The sequence below is a fragment of the Lissotriton vulgaris genome, chromosome 4_1, assembly GCF_964263255.1.
Source record: "Lissotriton vulgaris chromosome 4_1, aLisVul1.2, whole genome shotgun sequence".
NCBI lineage: Eukaryota > Metazoa > Chordata > Amphibia > Caudata > Salamandridae > Lissotriton > Lissotriton vulgaris.
The window spans coordinates 149,580,337-149,606,069 of record NC_141691.1 but is presented as its reverse complement, the minus strand read 5'-3'; the positions used below and the strand labels follow the sequence as shown (position 1 = coordinate 149,606,069).

Below are 25,733 nucleotides of genomic sequence, written 5' to 3'. Positions count from 1 at the left end.
ACCTCTTGCCGGACCTATATAATTTAAGCTTCGGTCATAGCTCTATGTGTTTAAGCATATACAGCACAGAAGCATGAAAAGATAGACTCAAATCTAGCTTTTTGAGCTATCTTTATTTATGCAAAAAACGATTGATTTTAACTTTTTTCTAAATACATAAAAACACTTTTTTGGAAAATATATATCCATTAGAGTAATTTTGACTTTTTATGAACAAACAATTAAATTCAAAATTTTAACAAAATTAGCTAAATCGACCCCCACTAAAAAATGTTGTGAAAATCAAAAACCAATCATTCCTGCAGTCTCTCTCTCATTCATTCTACTCATACATTCTAGGACTCATACTAGGTGAGAAGTGTAAACGCAAATCCACATCTGAGAAAAACAACACATTCTACTTTGTATTATTTATACATGGGAGATCATTTTTCCAATTCTCAGACGTGTGTAGGAGGCCTACGCGCGTTTCGGTGAAAGCTGGATGTTGTCACCTTCATCAGGGCCGGAAATGTGTTGGTTCCAAAACATAAGAGATGGGGGTCTCTAAAAACATCTGATTCTAACAGTGCAAAATCACTGAAGGATTAAATCTGAGCCTGGACTGCCAGTTCGTCCAAGGGGCCAGATATGATTTAGTATCTCAATAGAAAGATTAATGTTAATGTTAATGTTAACTGGTATTTATTGATTGATTTTGCCACCATTCTGTAAGTACACGTGGGTCACGGCATAGTATTCTTGCAGTTCTCCGGTGCGGCAGGTCAAGAGGTTGTCATTTCTGGTTCTATTTCCTCTACTTGTACTTTGCACGCTTTTGTAACATGCACACATGTCACGTTTTCCTCTTGTAATGTATCGTTTGCTACCTCTTGCATTTTGTTTGCTCTTGATACATGCACAAGTGTCACTATTGCCTCATGTAACGTAACGTTTGCTGTTGTAACATGCTCACTTGTAATTTTCTCCTCATGTATCATTACTGTTCCTATTGTGAAGCGATCTGACACCTTCGGGTAAAGTCCATGCTGTATAACGCATAAAATAAAATAAATAAAATAGATGACTTACCTCTCATGTTAGTCGAGCATGGTTAGGTTCTCCAAATTGTGATTTTGAAATAAGGGTAACGATCTCACATTGGAAACACAGCAGAACAAAAATCGTCTTTTTTCCAGTGCTTAATTTGAGCCGGTAGTTTCCGGTGCTCGACACCAGCACTTATGGCAGTCTGCACATGATGGTATTGCCAGTCGAATTTAGACATAAGGAAAAAAGCTGTTTATTAATTCAATAATAAATGGCTAATACCTACCACCGTGGCAGCTTTTATAGCTTTGGAGGCCTGGAATCGTCACACTTTTAAGAGTGTGATGATTAGTATTGTGCTGGTGCTCGGTAGGGTTAACTCCAATGCTCCTTTAATGTTGGAACAGAAAGAGGTGGAGCAGGGCATTTCAAGGTTACATGCAATAAAGCTCCAGGTCTGGATGGTATTCCACCAGAACTTTTTAAAGCAAATTCACTCCTGTGGGCCCCAGTTCTGATGACGGTGCTTAATGCGGCAGCCGGGACCGGCTACCCGGATTCTTAGGGCACCTCGACAATCGTGCCGGTCTTCAAGAAGGGGGACCGCTATAGTACTTTGTGTTATCGCCCGATCTCCCTTCTTGTTTCCGTGGTTAAGGTTGTGGGTCGGGTGTTACTGGGAAGATTATCCTCCTGGGCAGCAGAGAATAAGATCATCTCTGAAATACTGTACGGGTTCCGACCAGGGTGGTCCACCTTGGCCTAGTGCCTTAACCTGTATATGATCCTGGGGAAGTACACAATCGCCCGCCAAGGTACAATCTACATGGCCTTCATGGATCTTTCCTCTGCTTTCGATTGTGTTAATAGGGGGAAATTGTGGCCATCCATGAGGGCCATGGGGGTGGAGGCTAATTTGGTTGACTTCCTGGAGGATCTACATAGAAACACCAAGGCCAACATTAGATTTGCCAAGGGCCTTCGAGTATGCAGGGATTTTAAAATAGAGAGAGGGGTTAGGCAGGGTTGCATCCTGGCCCCCTTCCTATTTAACTTATACATCAATGACCTGGAAAAAACTCTGGTAAATACAGGGGCCGATTTCCCTTACGTGAGGCTACAAGGTCTGCCCATCCTGCTATACGCGGACGACATGCTCCTAGTCACCAGGATGGCAAGGGGACTATAGACCCTACTTGATACATTCCTGAGTTTTATGGATAACCGTGACCTTGCAGTCAACAACTCTAAATCCTATATAATGCAGGTCGGGATTCGCCCGAAGAAACAGTACACTTTTAAAGTGGGTAATGAGAATGTTCCATTGACCACGTTATTCTCTTACCTGGGTGTCTTGGTAGACAATCGATTAAGCTGGGGGCCCCTGATTAAGAGGAAAAAAGGGGAGGTAACAAGGGCAAACGCTGCAATTTTGAACTTTGCTGCGAAGATGGGTAAGCGCCCAATAGCGGCAATGGTGAAAATATATCAGGCTAAAAGTGTTGCTATTGCCAGCTATGGGAGTGAAATTTGGGGCCATGTATCAACTGATGCTTTGCAGGTGGCCGAGAATGTTTTTCTTAAATGTCTTCTAGGAGTGCCTAGTGGAACATCAAATCTGGTGGTACACGAAGAATTGGAGTTGCCATTTATAGGGGATATTTTGGCTATGCGCCCAATGTTGTTCTGGCTTAATTGCTGGTTAAATAAAGATCTAGCTCTCAATCACCAGATATTAAGAGACATCATGAGCCTCAATCATATGACACACATTCCATGGTTAAAATATATTAAGGACTGCTTTAAAGAGCTGGGTTGGCTGGACCTTGTTACAAACCCTGACTCTATTACATCAAAGGATGTGGAATTTGTAAAGTATACTTTTACCACCTTAAAAGGGTTTGGTAGAGATGATACAGAAATGAGAAAATTGAGTGTCCGTAAACGCATGGTGCTCAAAACATCTCCATCTATTGAGCCCTATCTATTGTGGCCACTTTCATCTCATGAACAGTTTTTATTGGTCAGGTTTCAATTGGATTATTTTCATTTGTTGCTTGCCACCCCAAAAGGAAGCTGCAGAGCTCAGGTTTTAGCATCCTGTGGCTACGACAGAGTGTCTCCTCAGGATTTGCTACACTTTATGTTTTTTTGTAAATTTTATGAAGTACCTCGCAGATATTTTTTGACACCTCTATTAAAAAAGTTGAATTTTATCCAGGTCCGCCCAGCTGTTTTTTATTTACAATTGTTGAAACCAGAATGTGTATCTTTTATAGTAGGCTTTCTGAAATCTTCATTGAGATCTAGGATCTGTGTGGAGAGCTAGTAAATCTTTAATGTTGGTAGGCACCCCTCAATATATCTGCCTGATTATTTTTTGCACAAGATGTACATACTGCTGCTTTTTCTGTAGGATTTACTCCCTCTGCTTTTATTGTCTTTTATTGTATTGTACGGAACTGTGTAACTTTTATGGCTTTAACTTTAAAGCAGAATAAAGTATACTTTGATTTGATTTGATTTGTGTTGGTGCTGTCATTGGCAACTCAGGCTGGGGCAACTAGTGGTGCAAGCTGTAATGGTCTCCTGATGAGGGCCCTGGCATTTTATTTCTCAGAAATTAGGCACTGTTTTTTTTCTTGTTTACATTTTTACCAATTTTGAAGACGACTGTGGTCTCTGAGACGTCCCCTTTGGAATGGAAGAAAAATTCCAGAGATAGCTACAAGAAGTGCATGCTATCAACGACGACTCGTATGATGAGGTGTTGAAGAATTTTAAAAATATCTACACTGAAGGAATAGTTGCACTGGACGGGGAAATGTAGTAGTAACAAAAGGAAATGCCCTTTCGCAAAAAGAGTTTGAGTGTGATGCAGCGGGGTCTACATAAAACCTTTGCTACCCGTCACCAATCCAGGAAATCTCTTATCATTTACTCATCGGTGGGGCCCTGAACAATGCAGCTTCACATTCACACAATCCCTTGATCTAGTGGCAAGTAGACAGGCTGCAAGACATGCGGGGTACCTAATTAACCTACAAATTAAACATATACATTATATACATTTCGTTTAATCATTACCAGTTCAATCATCAAGGTACTCCGCTAATTTTGGTAGATGGACCAAACTAGTAGGAATCAGTTGATGGTGATTAGGTCCAGCTCAATCACAGTTTAAACCTTTAACATTTATTGTCATGACTTTTATTCTACAAACTACAGACTCAAGTTTATATCTCCATGAGACTTTTATCTTAACTCATATGCAAAGAAAATAAGATTACATTAGCTTTATTAATCAAAAGATTTAAGCATTATTATTATACATTTTTTAAACATAGAAAGTTTTACAAGGAAAACGGAAAATATTCATTACCTCTTGGCCATAGGGCGATGAAGAAAATGGTTCACCAGAGTATGAACTGTAGACCACAGTATGGTTTCCCAAGCTGACTATCTGTCCCTCTAACCTCCTCGGATGATCCCTCTTGATATAAGATTTTCTTTCAAAGTCTCTTGCATCGTCTCAACTGATAGCATGTTGAGCTATGAATAAGGAAATAGTTCCACACACATCTCATAGGCACAAGCCTTCTTATACCCTACAACTAACTTTCTACACCCACATTCAAACATTTTAGGGGCTACAGTCACTCCTGATTGGTCCATTGGAGGGGTGGTGATGATCACCTCATTGTCCTCCTAGCTCAATCTAGTTAGTAAAATGTCTTTATTCAATCCAAAACCTCTCATGATCTCATATAATTTTCATATTGGGTTTTGTACAGCACTTGCAAGATTTATACGTTTCCATGTTGCCTTGTCCATCCATTCCCAGAAGCTTCAAAATAATTCCCTTGGCACAACTCCTGTAACAGGCCAGGCTGGCCTTGACATCTCTCACTCCGGACATAGGCCACACACTCGTGACTGCAAAGTCTCTTCTGACCATGCGGGGGGCCATCTTTGTTTTTCTATGTGCAGTCGCGTTTACTCTCAGTCACCTTCAGACAAAATCGACCAGGGCCTCATGAGAACTAGCACAAAAGTAAGCATACAAAAAATTAGATATAGAATTTAAGCCCTTATGTTTACTGCCCACCTTTCTAATTATCCGGGTTTGTTGTTACCTAGCAAAAAGCGACAAATAAAGCCTATTTTACTTACCATCTGCATTCTATGCCACAATATAAATCTACTACAAATTCAGAAATACATGCAAGTTACTCTTTTAGTTCTAATTACATCACAATCTATATTACTTCACATCACATTTTATTAGTAAATTAGGTTTTTGCAACTTAGCAGTTAGTTTCCCGCGTGTAGTGTCTAAAATGCAAGATGCATTCGGTTGATTAATTTGCATGCTTCACACAGTTAGTATAATTTAGGTTACAAGGTTGTCAATTTTGAAGGGGGTACAAAAATGTTTGTATTTCCCCTGCTCCATCAACTGGCAGTAGAAATGCAATAGAACAGCAAACCACTTCCATAAAATCATCCAACAGGCCCATCGAGGAAACAGAATCAAACCACGATCTCTCTCTGTATTGTGAGAGAACAGTTAGAAAGAATCTGTTAAAGACATAAAGGTATTATGCATATTCTGTTTTGTTTAATGTATGCCAGCAGCAAAGAACAGCAAACATGGAGGAAAAATAAGATTGACAAATATTGGGACCGTTTTTAAGTCTCGCTAGAGCCAGCGCATGCACTGATCTGGCGAGCCATTTAGTAACTGGCTTTTGAAAGTGCTGCCAAAGGCTGTTGCCTGCCACCAGCGTGCGTTTACGCGTGCATGCACGCACCGCCATCTGTCTTTCCTCCGTTGTCACGGGTCATTAAAATGCGGTGCCCTCACTTTCGCCGCGGCGCTCTCACTTCACCGCAGCGGGCGCTCGTGCGTGCACCACTTTTGAGGCTGGACTTGTTTTTTTGCCTAGTGAGCTGGAAAGAGGCCACTGCTGCACTTCCAGCAGTCTTGCATTCCATATGAACCTCCAGAATAGAGGACCGAGCAATGCCAGGCTGTGCTTTTCTTTTACGAAAATGTAAATGCGAGTTTTAGTATAACCATTGAAGAAAAAGATTGTATACAGGCGCACAAATTAGTGGTCATAGCAGAATAATCTAAGTACACTGGGTTTTATAAAAGAATGTACAACATTTGGTGACGTAGCTACGGATCTGCAAGCCCACGTGCCAGAAAGAACAGACATTAGCAGGGCTATAGGTCGGACTTCAATGCAGTAAACAGACATATAATAACACGGTTTGCACACGGCTCATGCACTATGCTGCACTGCACAGTAAAGCAGGTCCTACTGGATTTGACGATGCGAGGAAAAAGTGTCAACAAAGGTTTGCTTTTTGTAGAGAATGTATATAAGAGAGAAACAATTAAGTGTGATTACTAGGTGCACTTTTCAAATGGATAATATCCAATGGAAACACTTCATCCAAAGCGGAATGATAAACCAAACAGACACCAGCAGCCAGTGAGACAGTCGGACCAAAGCCCCACGCTGCCACATATTTAGGAATTGATTGAAATACGATCTCTCGCAGTTGTGCTGTCAGTCAAGTCGGGCCTGAAAATGAGATCCCTTCCCACAGCTGGATTGTAAAAGAGAAGGATATAACTGGGTTGCATTGGGACCCGCACCGCTGTGGGCCCCGGTTATATGCACTCATGCTGGCTGTGCTGCCAGTGGCGTAACGTGGAGGGGGGGGCGGTTCCGCCTTGGGTGATACGATTTTTAGGGGCTGCAGCCTCCACCTGCTCTTACCTACCGTCTCGAGAGCGGCAATCGCCCCCCCACCTCCCGACTTGTATATTGCGTCCGTCGCGGGTTCTCTCCAGGAAATGGTCTACTGGAATTATGCGGCAAGGGAGGACCAAATTATGTGACGGGTTTACTAAATTACATAAAACACAGTTGATGGACAGAATGTAGAACAATGTCATACATTCACCCCAGTACAAGTATCTGGGCCTAAATCCATCGTTTTTTTTGCACTCCACACCACCCTGGGTTAGACACTGGCTATATGCAAATCAGCTCGGACCCTGTGCCTCATGGGAACAGTCCAGTCCGAACTACCAAGCCATGTCTTTCCCAGACCGGAATCAAGCATCCAAGGACCGGTTTCTGGCTATCAGCCTTCATCAGCCTGGATAGCTTGTCTCCAGTGGTGTGGAGAGCCTGGGACTCACGTCTGAGTATACCCAGCACACTCGGGGTGAACATTGCAAAAAACACAGTTGATGGACAGAATGTAGAACAATGTCATACATTCACCCCAGTACAAGGATCTGGGCCTAAATCCGTTGTTTTTTTGCACTCCACACCACCCTGGGTTAGACACTGGCTATATGCAAATCAGCTCTGACCCTGTGCCTCATGGGAACAGTCCAGTCCGAACTACCAAGCCATGTCTTTCCCAGACCGTAATGTAAGCTCCACTCCCGCAGGAGAACAATACAGGGTCGCATATAACCGTTTCAGCAAATCCAGGCCTAAAAGATTCTCACCACAACCAGTAGTCAAAATCAAAGGAGCTTTTAGCTCACGAGGCCCAATTGTAAGGGGCAACGGGCTAGAAACCGGATTGCTAACGGGGGCGCCAGAGAATCCAACGGAAACATTTGTTAAGCCAGACAAAGGTGCGCCAGGGAGTTTCGAATGCATGATGGAACTTTTCGCTACACCAGTGTCCAACAGAAAGGGCTCAACTACGCCCGATGTGGCAACTGCGACGTAAGGCACTCTCTGATCAACCGGAACTGATAATACTCCCTCTCTTTGTCTATGGCTGTCCTAGTAATTACCGTCATCCATATCATGCTCGACGTAACGATCGTCTACATGATACTGTGAAGATCTACCTGACGATGAACCACGCTGGTCAAAGCAATTATTTGAATCGGATGAATTATTAGAACGATCATTTTGATTTTGAGTAACACCACGACCTCTACCTCGTGAAGCCTGTTGAGGACCACTACGACCTCCTCGAGCCAAACCACCACTATTTCGGTCGCGCAAGACCGGACAATCAAACTTTAAATGACCCTCACCTCTACAGTATGCACATTGATTATATCCGAGCATAGATCTCGGCGTGGAAGAGTCATTACGCGACTGCGACCTAGAAGACTGCGATTGCGATCTATTCTGCTGCCGAGAGTCATTCTGATTCGAGCGCGGAGGATACGCTTGCTGCAACAAAACTTTCGTTTTGAGATCTTTTGTTTTCTTATCCGCACGATCGTTTTCCTCTTTGTACCCATTCTCGTAATATTGAGCCGTGGCCAATATTTGAGCAGAAGTGGCAACAGCCCACGAACTTTCAGAGTTTTTCAGCTTATTGCTGAGTTCAGGCAATAAATTCGATACAAATTTATCTACAAACAATCGCTGACCTCCCTCAGTGCTCATATCCTGACCACTATGATCGATGAATGCCTCCTCAAATCTCGTAAAGAAATCGGAGACACTCTCGTCCTTCTTTTGCTTGCACGCAGACAGTTTATCCCAATTAACTTTCATTGCTGGCATAAGTGTCTTCATAAGTGTAATGATTCTTTGAGGCAGAGCCGTAATTAACTGCTCAGGCTTAGCCCCACCAACCTGCAATGCGTCAGCCGCTGCAAGTGCAGCCCAATCACCGCCTAACTCAGCTGCGTGATTCTCTTGACGTGTTTTCGCCCAAATTGGTTGAGGTACTACGTTACTGAACAACATGTCGATATCGGCAAGATTCATAATAGTAGCATCCACAAGTTGGGATAACTCCTTATAGTATCCTGCCGGATTTTTGCGGGGTCAGGCAAAGATTGTTTCACCTGCAAAACTTCCGATCGCTTCCATGGGAGGTGTATCCAAACTCTCTGGAAGTGTGGCAAAATCGGAGGGTTAGCACCAGGGTTACCTGGCATCCACACTGGGGGGACTTCACGCATGGGATACTGACCAGGTGTTGCCATCCACTCCTCAGTTTCGTCATTAAACAATGCTCGAGGTAGTACAGTAGGCCGAAAAGATAGAAGATGTTCAACAGCACGAAGAACATTTCCACCCACAATCATACCACTCGAAAGCTGATGCTGAAGTTCAGTCACGTCGGGCGGCACATTGTCTACCTCATCATTATCCATCACTTCTCATAAACATTTACACATTTCCTCAAACACAAATCTCTGTGTGGGCTCATTAAATTGAGAGAACGTCTCAAAAATTATGCGCGGGGTATGTTTAACGGGATACCTAATCCAATGACGCGCCATTTTAATCAGCGTATCACGTTCCCTACCATCAGGAATTTGACTTCGTCTTTGAGGGACATCAGAAACATCGTACCCAAGAATCGGTCCAAAAGGAGAGTAAAGATTAGCAACAGCATTAGGTATGCGACTACGAACAGACGAAGAAGAGGAGAGAAGTACAGGAGCAACAACATGGGGACTAAACACAGGAGCAGTAGGAGCAGTAGGAGTAGCCAAAAGAGCAGAAGTAGCGGGAACAATAGACTGAGAAGGTATAGGCAGTGGAGCAGTGGGAACAGGAGCAGATAAGGGAATAGGGATGACTTGGGGAACAAGAGGATTCGGAAGAACAGGACCAGCGACAGGCTGACCAGCAGCTGCCGGAACAACAGGTTGAGGAACAGGAGGAACCACAGGGGCTGTAGTATCCTGTGCGTATGGAGGTGGTGACTTCAGTAGATAGGACAACAAAGGGTCCTCTACCACTTCCTCTCTCTTCTTATCAGCGTTCGACGGTAAAACGGGATAACACTTATCCACTGCCATACGTTGTAATCTATCAAAAACTTCCTTTTCCTTCTCTTCTTTGTCTCGCTGAAACTGCTCTGCATTTCTCATCGTCGTAACGATACCTTCCCTCTTATTTCTTTTAAGCTGTTTGATTTCTTTCTGCTTGGCCTCTTTCCGCCATAGCCGAAAGGAGTCAAACATGGCCGGCCTAGACTTCTTTTTGAACAATTTGGCTTCTAGATTATCCAAAATTGCTGTTTCGAAACTACCATAAGGTGGCCAACTAAGGACACCGTCATCTTTAGTGTAGCGGACCCAGCAATCATTATATGCAATAGGACCCACTCCATGTCGACTATATAACTCATAGACCGGAGTTCCAACCGGAGGTATCGGACATTAATCCTCCAATCGGGAATCCGCACCACAACTTTTAAAGCAACTAAACAAAGTACTACGGCCAGGCATCGTGCACACTAACCGAGTTTCACAAACGTCAAGGGTTATTGGATTACGATGTCCTCGCAAAAATGCAAAACCCTCGGTTTTTGGCAATTGCAATCGTCAAATAAAACCCAACAACTAAGAACCAACAACTAAGAACCACAAATGCAATGGAACCATGCAAACAACCAAGCACCAACAACAACCAAGGACTCTGGGAGCGACCCACAAATACTTAACTGAAAGAGCAATGGCGTCACCAGGAAGGCCCGTCAATCGTCTCGCTGTACAAAGGACTACGCCAGGCGCCAAAACAGGTCGACATTCAGGGCATCAGGGGGGGCGTGGCTTGGGCGCCGATGAAGCAGGCGGCGTGAGCCGATAGCTCCGCGCCCGATCCCCTGATTAATCCTGCAAAACGGAGTCGCAGTTGGCCTGGGACCGAGGGATCAGTGTCGGAACGAAAGCGGCACAGTTCGCGACCAACATCCTGGCTGGAGGAGGTCGAGCACCGGAGTTATCCTGGCTGAATCGGAGCCGGGACAGTCCGAGACGGAGCACCCAAAATGGCGACGGTCCCTTCCTGGTGACCCTGTGGGGAGCGGACCGGCTTTGAGATCTGCGGCCACCTGAGCGGAGGTGAAGCTGAGGAGGGTCGGCGGCTGCCCGGCGCGGAGTTCTGTGCCGTACAGAGGGTCGCTGTGGGGGACAACCGGTGCCGCCTGGTGGCTGGGGAGATCGGACCTGCGCACCAGGATGGCGGACACCGGGCTGACGATTGAGGAGCAGCAGTGATCCCTGGTTGGAGATCGGAGCTCGGTGGAGGCTCGGGGCAGGATCTGGCTGGCGGCGGCCACTGCCCACGGACAGACCGGAGCCGAGCTGCACTGGCCGCTATTGCGGCGAAGGGCGGACTGTGCCTGCTTCTGGTGGCCCGGGAGTGGACACGTCCCATCACGAACGAGCGTGGGCGACCCCCCGGTGATAGCGTGCACTGAGGAGCTGAGAGGGGCCGCTGGATGTGAGGGGTGCCCCTGGTGCGACTGCGGATTACCCGGTGCTCATCCGGGTTGGACAGAGCCGCCACTGGACGATTGGGCTTGCCTGACGGAGCCCGCTCGCGCAGGAGGAGACGGAGAGCCCCGGAGGAACCTCGAGGAACTGAGCGGTGCCCACCCGCGCGTCTGGTAAGACTGACCGGCCGGAGGGCGGGCTGCAGTGCGGGACGTCCTGGACGAGAGCCCTCCCGATAGCTCCTGATAGCTGGGGACTGGAAGCGAGGCCTGGGGCGAGGAGCGCAGGAGGGACACCTTCACGCTGCACGGAGCCTATGACGGACACAGGCTGCCCGACACTCGCCTCCGAGTACAAGCGGTGTTCAAGCCTACCTTCACTGCGCGGCTGTTGAGTGGTATATCATTGGGGCAGCGAGTATATCTGGTGCTCTGTGGTGTGGGGGACTGAGAGGCCCTGGAAGCGGGCGGTGCTGCCAAGAACCGGTGGACCAGGACCCAAGTGCGTGCAGGATACTGTTGGTCAAGTGGGTGCCCGTGCGTGTGCCTGGCATGCGGGGGGACCTGGGACTGTAGTGCACGCAGGAGGCTGCTTGGATTATCCTGGGTTCAGCGGAGGTGTTTGTGGAGGACCCAACTGCGCAGCTACAGGCGAGCACGGCCGAACTATTGCGGAGCCCTGCAGACCTCTGAAGCGGAGAGTCGCTCCCAAAGGCGCTAACCAGCGGGACGGTGAGGAGTGCGGCCGGTGCGATGAAACCTGGAACGGCGGAGGGAAGCGTGGCACCCGAGACTGTCGCTTCAAAAGGTGCAGAGGCGATGGAGGGCTCAGAAGTGGAAATAAGACTGGGCAAGCGCCTAGATCAGATTCTGGATGCCATTACTGCAACCAAAGACTCCCTCCATAATGACATTGCACAGGTTGCGACGGGGTTGGGCCTCCTGAAGGCAGATCACTCGAAGCTGGTGGACAGGGTGAAGGACGCTGAATCGATGGTGCAAGAACTGAAACCGGCGGTAGTCATGGTGGAACGGAAGCTGGAAGGGGCGCTGCAAAGACTGTCAGCTCTTGAGAAAAGGGCAGAGGATGCAGAAAGTAGGAACAGACGCAATAATGTGCGTGTGGTCGGCCTGCCAGAAAAAATTGAAGGGGCGGACATGATCGCATACCTGGAGAACTGGCTGCGGACACAGGTGGCCCCGGAGGGCCTCTCCCCCTTCTTCACGCTGGAGAGGGCACACAGGGTCCCGGCCAGGCCTCCGACACTGGGGGGTCCTCCTAGGCCGGTGGTGGCTCGCTTACCCCACTATAAGGACAGGGATCTGCTGATCCAGAATACGCGAACGTTGGGCCCATTTAAAGTGGAGAACAGTTCGGTGACTATCTTCCCAGATTATACCCAAGAGATCCAGAGGGCTAGGGCTTCTTTTCTAGCGATCAAGAAGGAACTCAGGAACGAGGGGATCCAATATTCTTTACTGTTCCCAGCCAAATTGCGGATTATCCTAGATGGCATGACTCAGTTTTTTATGACGCCCGACGAGGCCTGGACCTGGCTGGAGACCTATAGAGCGGGTACTGACCGCAGGCATAAATCTGAGACTGACCGGCCGAAGCCGACTAGGGTGCGGCAATCTCAACGGCTCCGGAAACGGCATAAGACCCAGCAGGCCCAGCTGCTTGCGCAGTTGGCGGCGGATAGACAAGGGGCCCTGGAGGCGACGGCGACCATCACGGGATCGAAAAAGGAGTTGCTAACGGAAGGTTCTGCATCTGAGGACGACAAGAGACAGTCGGGGGCTGAGATTTCGGATGTTGATAGCAACTTGGGGCCGGAGGTGACTCCCCGATCGGCGGACGATTTGTCACTTGGTCGGCCCCCAGAAGGCGATGCGGGGCAAGACCGCCTATGGCAGGCAACAGACGTCATGGTATCCTTCCAGTGCACAATACACGGCCCCAGGCCAATGGGGAGGGGATCATGGGGCGGAGGGAAGGGGCGAAGGCTGCCGCTTGTCGGGTCATAACCACCCTCCTATTGCCCCTAAGGCAACCTGCAGTGGCTGCTGCAGGGTAGAATTGTTCATTTGATGTGGGTGGTTTGGATGGGGGCAATTGCGCTGTTGCTGGTTCCTGTCCTGGGGGTCGGGGGGTTGGGGGTTTTGAGGGGTGTTTGGAGGGGGGGCATTTTTGTTGCTGGTGTGTGCTGCGGAGCCGGGGTTGAAACACGGAGATTGAAGGGTAGCAATGGGGACGGTGCCTGAGCTGAAGTGCGTCACGTGGAATGTGCGGGGCCTTCACACCATGTCCAGACGTCATAAAGTGCATGCATACCTGGTACGCCGGGGAGTCCACATTGCGATGCTCCAAGAGACTCATCTCACTAAGCTGGAATGCGCGGCGCTCCAGAGGCGATGGAGGGGGCAAGTGTTTGGCACAACGTACTCAGCCTTTGCAAGGGGGGTATTGATTTGGGTACGGGCGGGGGTTCCCTTCCAGGTGACGAGCCAGAGGATTGACCCGGAGGGCAGATATGTGGGGGTGGCGGGGAGGCTCTATGGTAGGGAAGTGGCGTTCTGCAGTATCTACACCCCGAACACTGATCAATCCCGCTTTTTTGACTCCATTTCGGGCCTACTGGCTCAAAATCTGGCAGGGCAGGTCGTATTGGGAGGTGATTTCAATTCTGTCACTGATGTCACCCTGGACAGGTCACACCCCCCACTGGTCACATCCCCGGTGCGCAGAATGGCGAAGCATAGGAGCGAATGGCAGGCTGAATGGGGGCTGATTGATGTGTGGCGGGGACACCACCCTAGGGACAGGGATTACTCCTTCTTTTCGGCTCTTCACGAGTTACATGTCAGGATTGATACGATCCTCTGCGACCCCACCACTGCCTCGTTAGTAAAGCACACTGAGTACCTGGCTTGGACGATTTCTGACCACAACCCCCAGCTGCTCTCTCTCCAATGGCAGAGGGTGAGGACGGCGATTCCCAATTGGCGACTGAACCCGGATGCATTGGAAGATCAGGTCTTCAAATCTACGGTCCGTGAGGGGGCAGAATCATACTTTGAGACCAATAGGGGCACGGCCTCTACTCGGGGGTTGGAATGGGATGCATTCAAGGTGGTCATGAGAGGCCTCTGTATTGGGAAGCATTCTGGAGAAAGGAAGGTGGTGCTGGAAGAGGTCAGGAAAGCGGAGGATGCATTGAGGGAGGTGGAGAAGCAGAGACCAGAGATGGGAGCATTGCAGGCACGACTACTGGAGGCTAAAGAATTAGTGGCCTCGGTGACCGAGAGGCTCAGATGTTATGACTATAAGCAATACATAGCGAGGGTCCACGCAGAGGGCGACAAGGTGGGCACGCTACTGGCGAGGCTAGCGAACCCAGAGCCACGGGGATGTGCAATACTGAGCGTGCGGTTGGAGTCGGGGGACACTGTCCACTCCCAGGGGGCGATACTCTCTCGTTTTACTGAATATTATGGGACCCTGTACCAGAGCAGATTGGAGTTGGAGGGTGCCGAGCTATCCGATTACCTAGCAGAGGTCACTTTTCCACTGCTTGAGGATGAGGAGGCTAAGACCCTGGGCGATGTGATCACGCTAGCGGAGGTTAGGGAGGCTATCAAGCACATGGCGCGGAGGAAGACTCCGGGGGTAGATGGCCTCCCGGTTGAATTCTATGCCCAATTTGTGGACATCCTGGCACCACAGTTGTTGGAGGTCTACAATGAGGCGCTGAAACTGGGCCGGCTACCTGGCTCGATGAGGGAAGCGCTGGTTGTGCCTCTGTTGAAACCGGGTAAGGATGGTACGGACGTGACCTCTTATAGGCCACTGTCTATGCTGACGGTTGATTATAAAATCTTGAGCCGTATCCTGGCCACCCGACTGCAGCCGCACATGACATCCTTGGTGCACGGCGACCAGGCTGGTTTCATCCCCACTCGGAACACCTCGGCTAATATCCGCCGGCTTGTACGAGTACTGGGTAGTGAGATGGATCCGGGCGACGAGCCTGCGGTACTATCAGTAGATATGGAAAAAGCGTTCGACAGTCTGGAATGGGGCTACTTGGACGAGGTGCTGGGGAGGTTTGGTCTCGGGACGGGGTTCCGGCGCTGGACGAGGGTGTTGTACTCATGGGCCACTGCCAGGGTGCGACTGGGTTCGGTGATCTCCTCTGCGTACCCGGTCAAAAGAGGCACACGGCAGGGATGCTCGCTGTCGCCCCTATTGTTTGCCCTAGCAATAGAGCCATTAGCGATTCGAGCGCGGTCGGGGCTGATACAGGAAGGGATCGTGTGTCGAGGTGAACGACATCATATCTCGCTTTACGCGGACGATCTCTTGCTGTTCCTGGAGGAAGCGGAGGGGGCACTGAAGAGAGCAGTAGATGCGCTTACGGGGTTTGGAGTCCTATCAGGTCTTAGAGTGAATTGGCGTAAAACTTGCCTTTTCCCGGTGAGAGCGGGGACGCCGCAACCGCAGTTGCCGGCGGAAGTGATCTGGGAAGACTCCTGTTTCACCTATCTGGGAGTTAGGATCTATCATACGGCTGAGGGGTTGCTGGAAGGGAACTTGAGTCGATGCATGAGAGCCCTGCGGGGCTCGATGGCGTTCTGGGCCACGCTTCCGCTGGCGGCAGTGGGGAGAGTGGCACTGCTTAAAATGGTGGCACTGCCTCGACTATTGTATTATTTCAGGACTCTGCCTATCTGGGTCCCACCTCGGTTCTTCAAGGACCTGCGGACCCTCACCACTGGCTTCATTTGGGGGACTGGGAGAAGGCGAGTAGCGCTGGACACTTTGCAGCGGCCGAAACTCGACGGAGGGATGGCTGTCCCTGATTTCGAACTTTATTATCTGGCGGCACAGCTACAATTCCTTACGCAACAAGTTGCGAGGGAATTTCGGGGTCCTGATCAACACAGAGGCATGGGGGTCCCGAGACATGTCCTCTCTTATATTATAATGGACCAGCGGCTGGACGTTCGGGATCTGACGCTAGAGGAGAAAACGTTGAGGTTATGCTGGAACAGAAGCCGGAAACGGGCGGGGGTGGTACACCCATATGCCCCGGAGATACCCCTGGGCATGTTAACGGCACTACCGCATGGAGGGGATTGGACCCCCCTTTCGGACTGGGAAGAGTTAGGACTCCAGGTGATAGGCGACTTGTACGCTGAAGGGGAACTACTGCCTTTCCAGGTGGTGCAGGACCAGTTCGGGGTGCCAGCGGGGCATTTCCTCTTACACATGGCTGTTACGGCAGCGATTAGGAGGCACTGGGGCGAAGGGCAGGGAGAACCAGCAACCGCACTGGCTTGCCAGTATGTTGTGATGGCTGCGGGGACGGTCAAGGCGATCACGTGTCTCCAGTCGCGCATGCTCCGGGAAGGACAGTCGAACCTTCCTGCTCTGAAGCAGAAATGGGAGGAAAGTATAGGAAAGCCAATACCGGATGCAACATGGGGCCATCTCCTGCAGAGAGCAGGGAAGGGCTGCAGGAATGGGCGCTTTCAGCAGGTGCATTTCTTTGTGGTCCACAGGGCCTATCTCACTCCGGGTAGGATACGGAGGCATTTCAAAGTGGAAGGGGCGGCTTGCTCCAGGTGTCATCTTCTGGGGGCAGAACTGGATCATATGTTCTGGGATTGTCCGAAATTGGGGTCGTACTGGATAGATGTGGGTGAGCTCCTGAACGAAGTGACAGAGAGACAGGTGACCTTTGATAAAGCCGCCTGCCTATTGCTATGGTTTCCCCACACGAGGAAGACGAAGGTTACCAATAAGTTTATTGACCTGGGGCTCATACTAGCTCAGAGAGAACTGACATGGCGCTGGAAATCAGTTGAGGGCCCCTCTAGTAGGCGGTGGGTGGTGGAACTGAGTAAATGGGCCAAGACTGAGAGTATGATCCAGCTCAGACAGGCGACGCGCACGGCGGATGAGAGGGAACTGGAAGTGGCGCGAGCGTGGGAATGTCTGGTGCAAGGGTTGGAGGACTACAGGTCACAGGAGGAGACTGAGGAAGAGTGAAGCGGCAGATGCATTCCGAGATGGCGCACAGGTGCCTGAGTGTTGTTCCCTTAGCTCCTGCACCAAGATTTACTATCCCGGCAGTAGGCACACACCAGCGGGGGGTTTAGGTTTTGTATTTTTTTTTTTTTTTTTTTTAGAGATTGGATGGGGTAGGGTGGGCACGGGGGGGGCTCCTAGGGAAATTAGAAGAGGATCATGGGGCGTGCTGACCATGAGCTGCAGTTAGGCAGGCTGACTCCACCCTGTTTCTTAGGAGGGGGGGAGGGGGCTACCCTGCATCATTATACCTTGGGGCTTCACCAGAGGGGGCGTTTTCGGTTTGGGGTTGGGGGGGGGGGAATAGTTATTGGAAAAGCAGCGACATATGATGGGCCAGTCATGAGGGACATTGAACGGATGTGCGTATAATTGTTTTGTCACTCAGCGCCTCCCAGGTCGAAAACTTTTGCCGCCCAGCCTCCGGGATGTGGGCTGAATGGCTGTGTGATGCAGGCGGGACGATAGAGGGGTGGGCGGAGTGTGCAATCTGACTGGGAAATACGTAAGCTGTGTAACTTTGATGCTGCAACAAAAATAAAATTAAAAAAAAAAAAAAAAAGACAGTCAGGGCATCAGTCCGTCGCAGCCGTCAAGAGGCGGGGATCTTCGCGGGAAAAGTCTTCGGGCCACTTATTTCGACAACAGGATTGATGAAGCGGGGTGCACCTTCCCTCGGAGATTTCACACAAAGTTCCTCACGATCGTCGGGCTTTGGACCGGTACCACTGATGTCGCCCTACGTTGGGCGCCAACTGAAGGACTGGGCTATTCTAAGGCCCAGCGGTGCCAGGGGACAACACCTGAAACCTTCGTGGGTTACCTGTTCCGGCGTACAAATGACAGAGACACAGGACACTTCCTTCGGCGTCAAAGATCGAAGTTTATTTACTGCAGGGAACACAGAAGTCACAAGAAGTACAACGCATGTAGGTTCTAGGAGACTGCTTCAAATTGCAACAGTGGATCGCTCCTTTTATACATATTTCCGTCATAGCACAACACGGCGAACAAAAGGTTACAACTCAGTTCCCACAGTAAACTTCAAAAGGGCTGCTTTCATGTATTCAGGATCCCGGAACATAATTACAGTAGCATCGCCGGTTCCCAACTATAAAAGTACATTATCCCACCATCAAGTACATCCCATTCCGGCTGTAAACGAGTTTAAGGAAGAGTCAGAAACAGGTGCAAGGGAAAACAAAGATAGACAACAGATTGAAAAGAGTGTGGGGGGGGCGATATCGGAAACACGATTGCAGGATCAAAGGTGTCGTGCCTAATGAATGCATGGCTGAAACAATAGATCGGCACGGCAAGATGAGCCTCGAGCGGGGCCATCTGCCTTTACAGTATCATCCCCCTCGTCATAAAGACACTCTCAGAGGAACACGTGTCTTCCGCAGGAGCTTGGGAATCCCAGGGTCACGAAGCGGACAGTGTCCGTTCGCTGGCTACTTGAGGGCAAGAGACAAAATGGATGCCGTATCCAAAATGGAACCCGTGGGTTCAGATGAAGAAACCCACGAATAAGACGAACGGTTCAGGTCAGCATAGAGAAAACGCGTACACCCACTAAACTCGTCATTTGCGGTTCATAGATACCAACCTCGTCCATATTCGAACGAGTCGAAAACACCACTCATAATTGTCACAGAACCTCAATATGTAGGTGGGACTCTTCAGAGTCCCAGGAGCCTTACCGAATCAGTATTTTACCATCAAATCCAATTGGATGGTAAAATACCGATTCAGGTGTGCATGCACATGTGTCCATGCACACCTATGCCATGTGACAGGCAGACCTGCCCATAGGGCATGTATGCCTGCCACATGGCACCTGAGCCTGTTTTGGGGGTGCCAGAGGGTGTCAAAGTGACACCCCCTGCACCCTTGTCAAAATCGGTATTCACCGATTCGGTAAATACCGAATCGGTAATGCCCATTCATTCCTATGGGCTTCAAAGCCCATAGGAATGAATGGGCATTACCGATTCGGTATTTACCGAATCGGTAAATACCGAAATCATCCGATTCGGTATTCCAGCACATCTGGAATACCCACATGTCGACACCATAGATTTACCGATTTTCAATTACCAAATCGGTAAAATTTGGTAATTTAAAATCGGTAAATCTATTTCACCTACATCTGGCCCTAAATGTATTAAATGTGTATGAGTTATTATACAGACCCTCCAGGATATCGCGATTTCCCGGTTTGCCGCGAAATCGGCACTTTTGTAAAAATGCCGCGATTTTTACAAAAGTGCCCGCGAAATCGGCACTTTTGTAGAAATCGCGCGGCATTTTAACAAAAGCCGCTATATCCTGGGCGGTCTGATTAAGGACCACAATCCCATCGAGCAACATTAATGACTGGCCTGGATTAGCTATCTACGCACGGAACTAGAAGAACGCTGATGAACGTCCGTCCGGTCGAGTCAAGTGCAGCATCACTGGTTAAAATTACGCATTTCCGCATTTTTCTCACAGTGGAGCAAATACCAGAGATTGTCACGCAATTTGTTTGCCTTCTCAGAGAGCGATATGCCAATCCGATGACTGACATTATTTTTAAGGCAGTTACCCTGGCCGCCCATTTCTGGCACTGACAATACAATTCTTAAATGGTAACCCTCGCTGTATCACTGTGTTGACAGGCATTCCCTTTGTGGCGGTCTGGGGTTCCCTCTGCGCCCTAGTTGCTGGCACTGATTGGTTACTCAGAGCACAAACTCTGCTAATCCCACATGCACTGCTAATCCCAGTGTGGCCCGCCCACCCAGGATTCTCGAGTGATTTTATGAAAGAAAGAGCCAAGTGGGTGATGAGTGCGGTCTAAGGGGCTTGGGTCACTGATGGGAGACACTCCCACCACCATTTGAGGAACATTCTTCCTTCCCTCCTCTCCAGTCGCGACGGTAGGTAATTGGTATTTTTCCGAATGGGGTCAGAGTTCTGGTGGATGTCTTGATTCTAGGAGAAAGCAACCAAAGGCGCAGTTGTAGATACAAGAAGCATTCAGCTTCTGGGAGTGGTTAAACACACACGAGGTCCTATGCAGGCCCTTGTATATTCCACATTTTCCCAGAGCGGAATGAATGGGGACGGGACAGGAAATAACTCAGTCTTTACCTGATTGCTGTCATGTGCCGAATTTTAAGGCGGCCCTTGTGTCTGGGAATAATGTGTTAACGAGTTAACGAGCGTCCTCTTAATGAATGGGCGACCACAGATCAAAGGTAGCGCTTTTTGCAGCCGAAAAAGAGCTGGGGGTCCTTAGGAGGGCGCGCGAATGCATGACAGAAACACTGAATAATAAAACAGCAAACCCAAGCCTTTGTAATGCCAAGGCGCGATCCACCCTCCTGCAAGGGCAGAATGCGGCCCATTACCAAGGTCTTCGCCCTCAGCAATGCCACCTCGGGGCATGTCTAGAGTGGGACGCCTCGCTGTGGCCTGTGTATCTGCTGTCTGGCTTCAATCCACAAACGGCCGGGCAGGTTCCAGCTGGAAGCCCTTGGCCGCGAAAGCACCACTGCGATGAGTGTGTGTCCAACATGTGACAGAGCCGAAAGTGTGCCATGGCAGATAGAAATTGTTTATCTAGGCTTGACTTTTATCTTTGTGTTCCGGCACTTCGAGTTTTGCAAGGAGCAATAATGCAACCAACACAAATAACAACTAAAGCAACAGGATGCAAAGAGACAACAAAGAACAGGGAACAGGATCAACTAATCGTATCTGAAGCGGGATAACTGGAGGTCTCTGGTAGATAGCTCTGCTGCTCTGTGTTGGTTGTGGTGGCTATGAATGGGTGCTGTGATGGCAGACATCACTGCGTTGCAGTGCTGGGCAACACTGGGTGCTCGCACTGCAGGAAGTCTGGAGTGATTTCTATCCAGTACTGTAGTTCTACACTGGATCATCGTGACCCAGTGGCATAATGCAAAATAATAGGTCCCCCTGCAAATGGATGGATGCACATAAAATGCCGCATAATTGCCGCTAAATTTCCATATTTGTGCCGCTAAATTTCCATTTTTGTGCCGCTAAATTTGCTAATCCATGCCGCTATATCCTGGGGGGTCTGATTATAACAGTACATGAGTGATTATTGCAAGTGTTGTGTGAGTACAACCCTTGGATGGACATTCACGCTTTATTACTGTGAGTGGTTTTGTACTGTACCTAGACTCATCCACATAGCCCACGTTTGCCTCTGCTTTGAAGTGTCAGCTCAAACCCACTAAGCTTCAAAGATACTCAAGAGAACCCAACTTACTTTGCTGAGTATTTTGCGAACTGAGGGACAGGGATTCTAAACCTTTACAGATTTATAGAGCTCAGTGGCTTGTGTATTCAACCACTACAGGAATCCAAGCCAGACAGCAGGTAATCCATTGAATTGTTTGTTAAGAAACCCACTCTTGCTAACGCCCTGCATATAGTTCAATGGAGACCGGAGGGAATAAGACCACACACTGGATTTATGCTGAAACAGAGCAAGGAAATACCTAAAACCCTAAATTGCCTCATGCTGTGATAGCTATGCACAGGCATTTGTTGTCTTTGGGGTGAGATCCAAACACTACCTACGCTGGTAAACCGACAGAGTACCACAACCCAGCATCTCTCGAAGATGAAGATGCAGCTGGAGCCAGTCGGGGGTATCAAGTGAACAACATCCACCCTCATAAGACCACAGGAGGACTGCCATCTCTTGCAGGCACTCCCACAAAAAAAGAATTACTCTGGTGTGATGTGCAGAACGCCAACAGCGTTCTATGTAATATTGGTATTTTTTAGGTCTCGCTAGAGCCAGGGCATGTGCTGATCTGGCGAGACATTTAGTAGCTGGCTTTTTGAAGTGCTACCAAAAGGCTTTCTCCGGCCACCAGCGACAATTACACGCGCAGGCACGTGCTTATGAGCACAGGCGCCATCTCGCGGGCACCTTTACAGCCGCGATTACTTTCACTCTCGCGGCGCCGCTATCTCCCTTTCCTCACTCCGCTTCTCCCACACCTCAGAACGCGTCCCCTTTCACGGACGCGCGGCCCATTACATTTATGGCCGTGCGTCCAATGCTTGTTAATTTTTCGGTTCTTATTGAGGTGTTGGGTCTAACTGTTCATTATTGAAGTCACAGTCCTCCACCGTTGCTACATACATTGTGCTATCTGATGCTTCTGCTGCGGTTTCTGTGTTCTATCAGCAAAATCATTTCCTTTAGCTACTTCATCTGTCAGCTTCTGGTTTGCTGCATAATTATTATGGCTAATATTTTAGCAATAGCCAAGGCATTCAGTAATCTATCAACTCGCCATGCTCTATACACTCTGTCAAAAACACTCTTTTTTGTCATAATCTCCTAAAATCATGACCAACCCAGAAGCATACCGGTTCTCCTTATGTGTTTACTTTAAAACCTTAGCTGATTTCACATGCTGTGGTTAAAGGTACTAATTCTGCAGCTTGCACTGATAAATGGGAATGCAATTTGTTTCAACAACTGTCTGTAGTGTAAATATAGCATAAGCTTCTCTTGTCTCTCCTGATGGCAATTGAAGACAGGACCTATCCAGCCATACATCCGTTTCTATTTCTGCGTATTAAGTGTCAGACATATCAAACCTCTTCTTGGTCTGTTGCTGTGTCACTAAAACAAAACTGTGTAATTCTGATGATATGTCGGTCAGGCAAGTGCATCAGTGTTGCTGTATTTAATGTTGTGCTGTATTTAATGTTGTGCATCTATGTAGTATCACATTGGAGGCAGCCAAGAATATATTAGCTCATATTTAGGCTACTGAGCATTTGTGAAGTGTTGAGTCTTAGTCTGACTTAGGAGTGTATCTTCCGAACATATATGTAAAGGGTATTTCCCAGCACTAAACTAACCCATTGTTCCACTGATAGAGCTGCTGCTCATAGGCACTTCGGTAAAGCTGCAACTACTAGATCTAATACGGTCGAGACATATGCAAAAGGTCTGTGATATCCTCCATGATTCTAAGCTAACACTGTTACTGCACACCTCTTTAATGCTTAAACTGAGAATTCCTTAGTATAATCAGGAATATCCAGAGGCGGGAGGCTACACAAACCTGTTTCAATGTCTGAAAGCACTGCTTTTAAGTTTGTGTACACAGTATTGGGTCTGAAATATCCTAGTGGGTCAGTTCCTACAGGAGCTTGGAGATCAACTTCAGTCTGTGGTTGGTATGGGATGGTGTAGAATGGCTCGTATTCTTTCAGGTGACCATCCTCTCATTCCTTCAGAAATCAACTGGCCTAAATAAGACACCTGTTTCCTGCAAAATTTGAATTTTTTTCAGGTGATGCTTTATGGTCGTGGGATTCGAGGAAGTTTAATAAAGTTATTGTAGCCAGTGTACATTGCTCCTTTGTATCTGCTGCCAACATATGTGCATCCAAGTCATTCTTTAGTGCCCAAGAATAAAATCATGTTACGGGAAACGGCCATTACAACGCGGCCGTTTCCATGCATAACATTAACCACACATGCATTACAACGCATGCGTGGTTAACACGAATAGTCTTTACCACGCATACCTTTACTACGAGATACTGAGTAAAGGCATGTGTGGTAAAGGCTAAAATTAAAAATGGGGGCTTTGGGGGTCTCCCCCCCAAAAAAACGTGTGAAAAGAAAAGGGGGCTTGGAGGGGTCTCCCTCCCACCAAAAAACGCACAGTGTTTTAAATGCGCAAGGATTTTCTTTAAAGATGTGGGCACAACGTAGAAAGTGCCTGCATATTGGCTGTGTGTGAATTTAAAATTAGAAGTGTCTCGAGTCAAAGAACGAACGCACCTACATTTGTTTTCTGTGATCGTAGAGGGAAGTTTATTACGTCCATATCAGAATAGCACTATGTTATTGTGTGACGTATTCACCTCTAGCATGCTTCTCTGCAACATTTTGAAGCATGTCTTGGCTGAAAGCCACCAAGCGCGGCCGTCACTACGTGCCTCAATCTTGTGACTGGAAGGGTATAACAATAGTGTGCTGGAAAAATGCTAACTACGTCACAACGAGCGAGTTAAAAAAAAGAATCAACATGGACTGTAAGTAACTGGTCAAAACGCAGAGCTTCTGTGGGTAATCAAGTTAAGGGCATTCACGTTGTAACGCATGCGTGGAAATGGCATGCGATGCAACAGAATGCGTTGTAATATCATACAACCCATGTTACTGGAATGATTTCTCATATCGATTTTTTTTTTCTTTTTCTGCTTGTTCTACTTTTAACATTTTGTGTCTGCTGTGCGAACAAGTTGTTCGGGGGGGATTGGGTTGGTGTGCATTTACCAGTGGGCTGTAGAAAAGCACGAGTTTGCGAGCTGTTTCCTAACCTGGCGGCCATCTTTGTGGCGCTTCAATTTTTTTAATTGTCGACTGCTGTCTATCTCCAAGTGACATGGGCCTATTTAAGATGGCCGGAAGCAGACACACAGTGGGCGCGCCAAAGGCAAGCCCGTCTGCGTCCTGGTCCCGGTCTGCTGAAGAGACTAGCTTACACTGCAGACCAACTAAATGTTTCCGTTTGTAATAGCTGCAACTTTGCATGTTCTATTGAGGCAAATACTAATGTTAGCAATGCCTGGCTCTCACGTAAAGCTAATAGCAACAGTGCCCCTAATCTCTTCTTAGCCCCTCTCTCACATGTATGTATTTTTTAGCACTACTCATAATAGTATTGGGTGGCAAAGCACATTAAATCACACACATTATATATAGACAATGAATCATACATGTCTAAATCAGTCTATGGGAAATGTTAAATAAAACAATTTATAACTTTCTACAAGAACAAAACAACTAGAAGATATTTGTTCTATTCTTTTTTTTAACCTGGTCGTTCAGTTCTACATAATATCTTCTTGGTTTTATGTAAAATAAAATACAACGCCTTTTCATTATAACTTTACAATATGCTGCACAGCAGCCACACTGCTCTACACCATATCGTAAAAAAATTGGCAAAGCCAATAGCTGTGCTAAACACTTATAAGGTCCCAAAGGCGAGACCTTTTGGCTATGCCAATGCTTGTTACGTTCGGTGGTTTGGTCCTTAGAAGACTGTAAACTCCACAGCTTAGATCCGCTTCCTTCCCAGGACAGCCCCAGCCTTGAGGATGGTCGAAAGGAATAACTCCTGACTCATGAAAGCCATCGTGAGCGAGGGTCGGTGGGACTCTGGGGTGAAATAGTTGAACAATTGCAGTTAATGACAGATTCACACATTGTTCCTCGGCTGAAGTAAATATCACAGATTAAAGAGAATGGATTGTACATTTCTTAATATTTTTAATCTTTTTGTGGATTCTGTTTAAATAA

At 48.0% G+C, this 25,733-nt stretch overlaps 1 protein-coding gene across 1 annotated transcript in view; it reads right to left on the bottom strand.

The window, feature by feature from the left end:
• The window catches only part of ATP7A (ATPase copper transporting alpha), a 568,605-nt gene that overhangs the window by 434,203 nt on the left and 108,669 nt on the right, over positions 1–25,733 (bottom strand). The window lies entirely within an intron of this gene.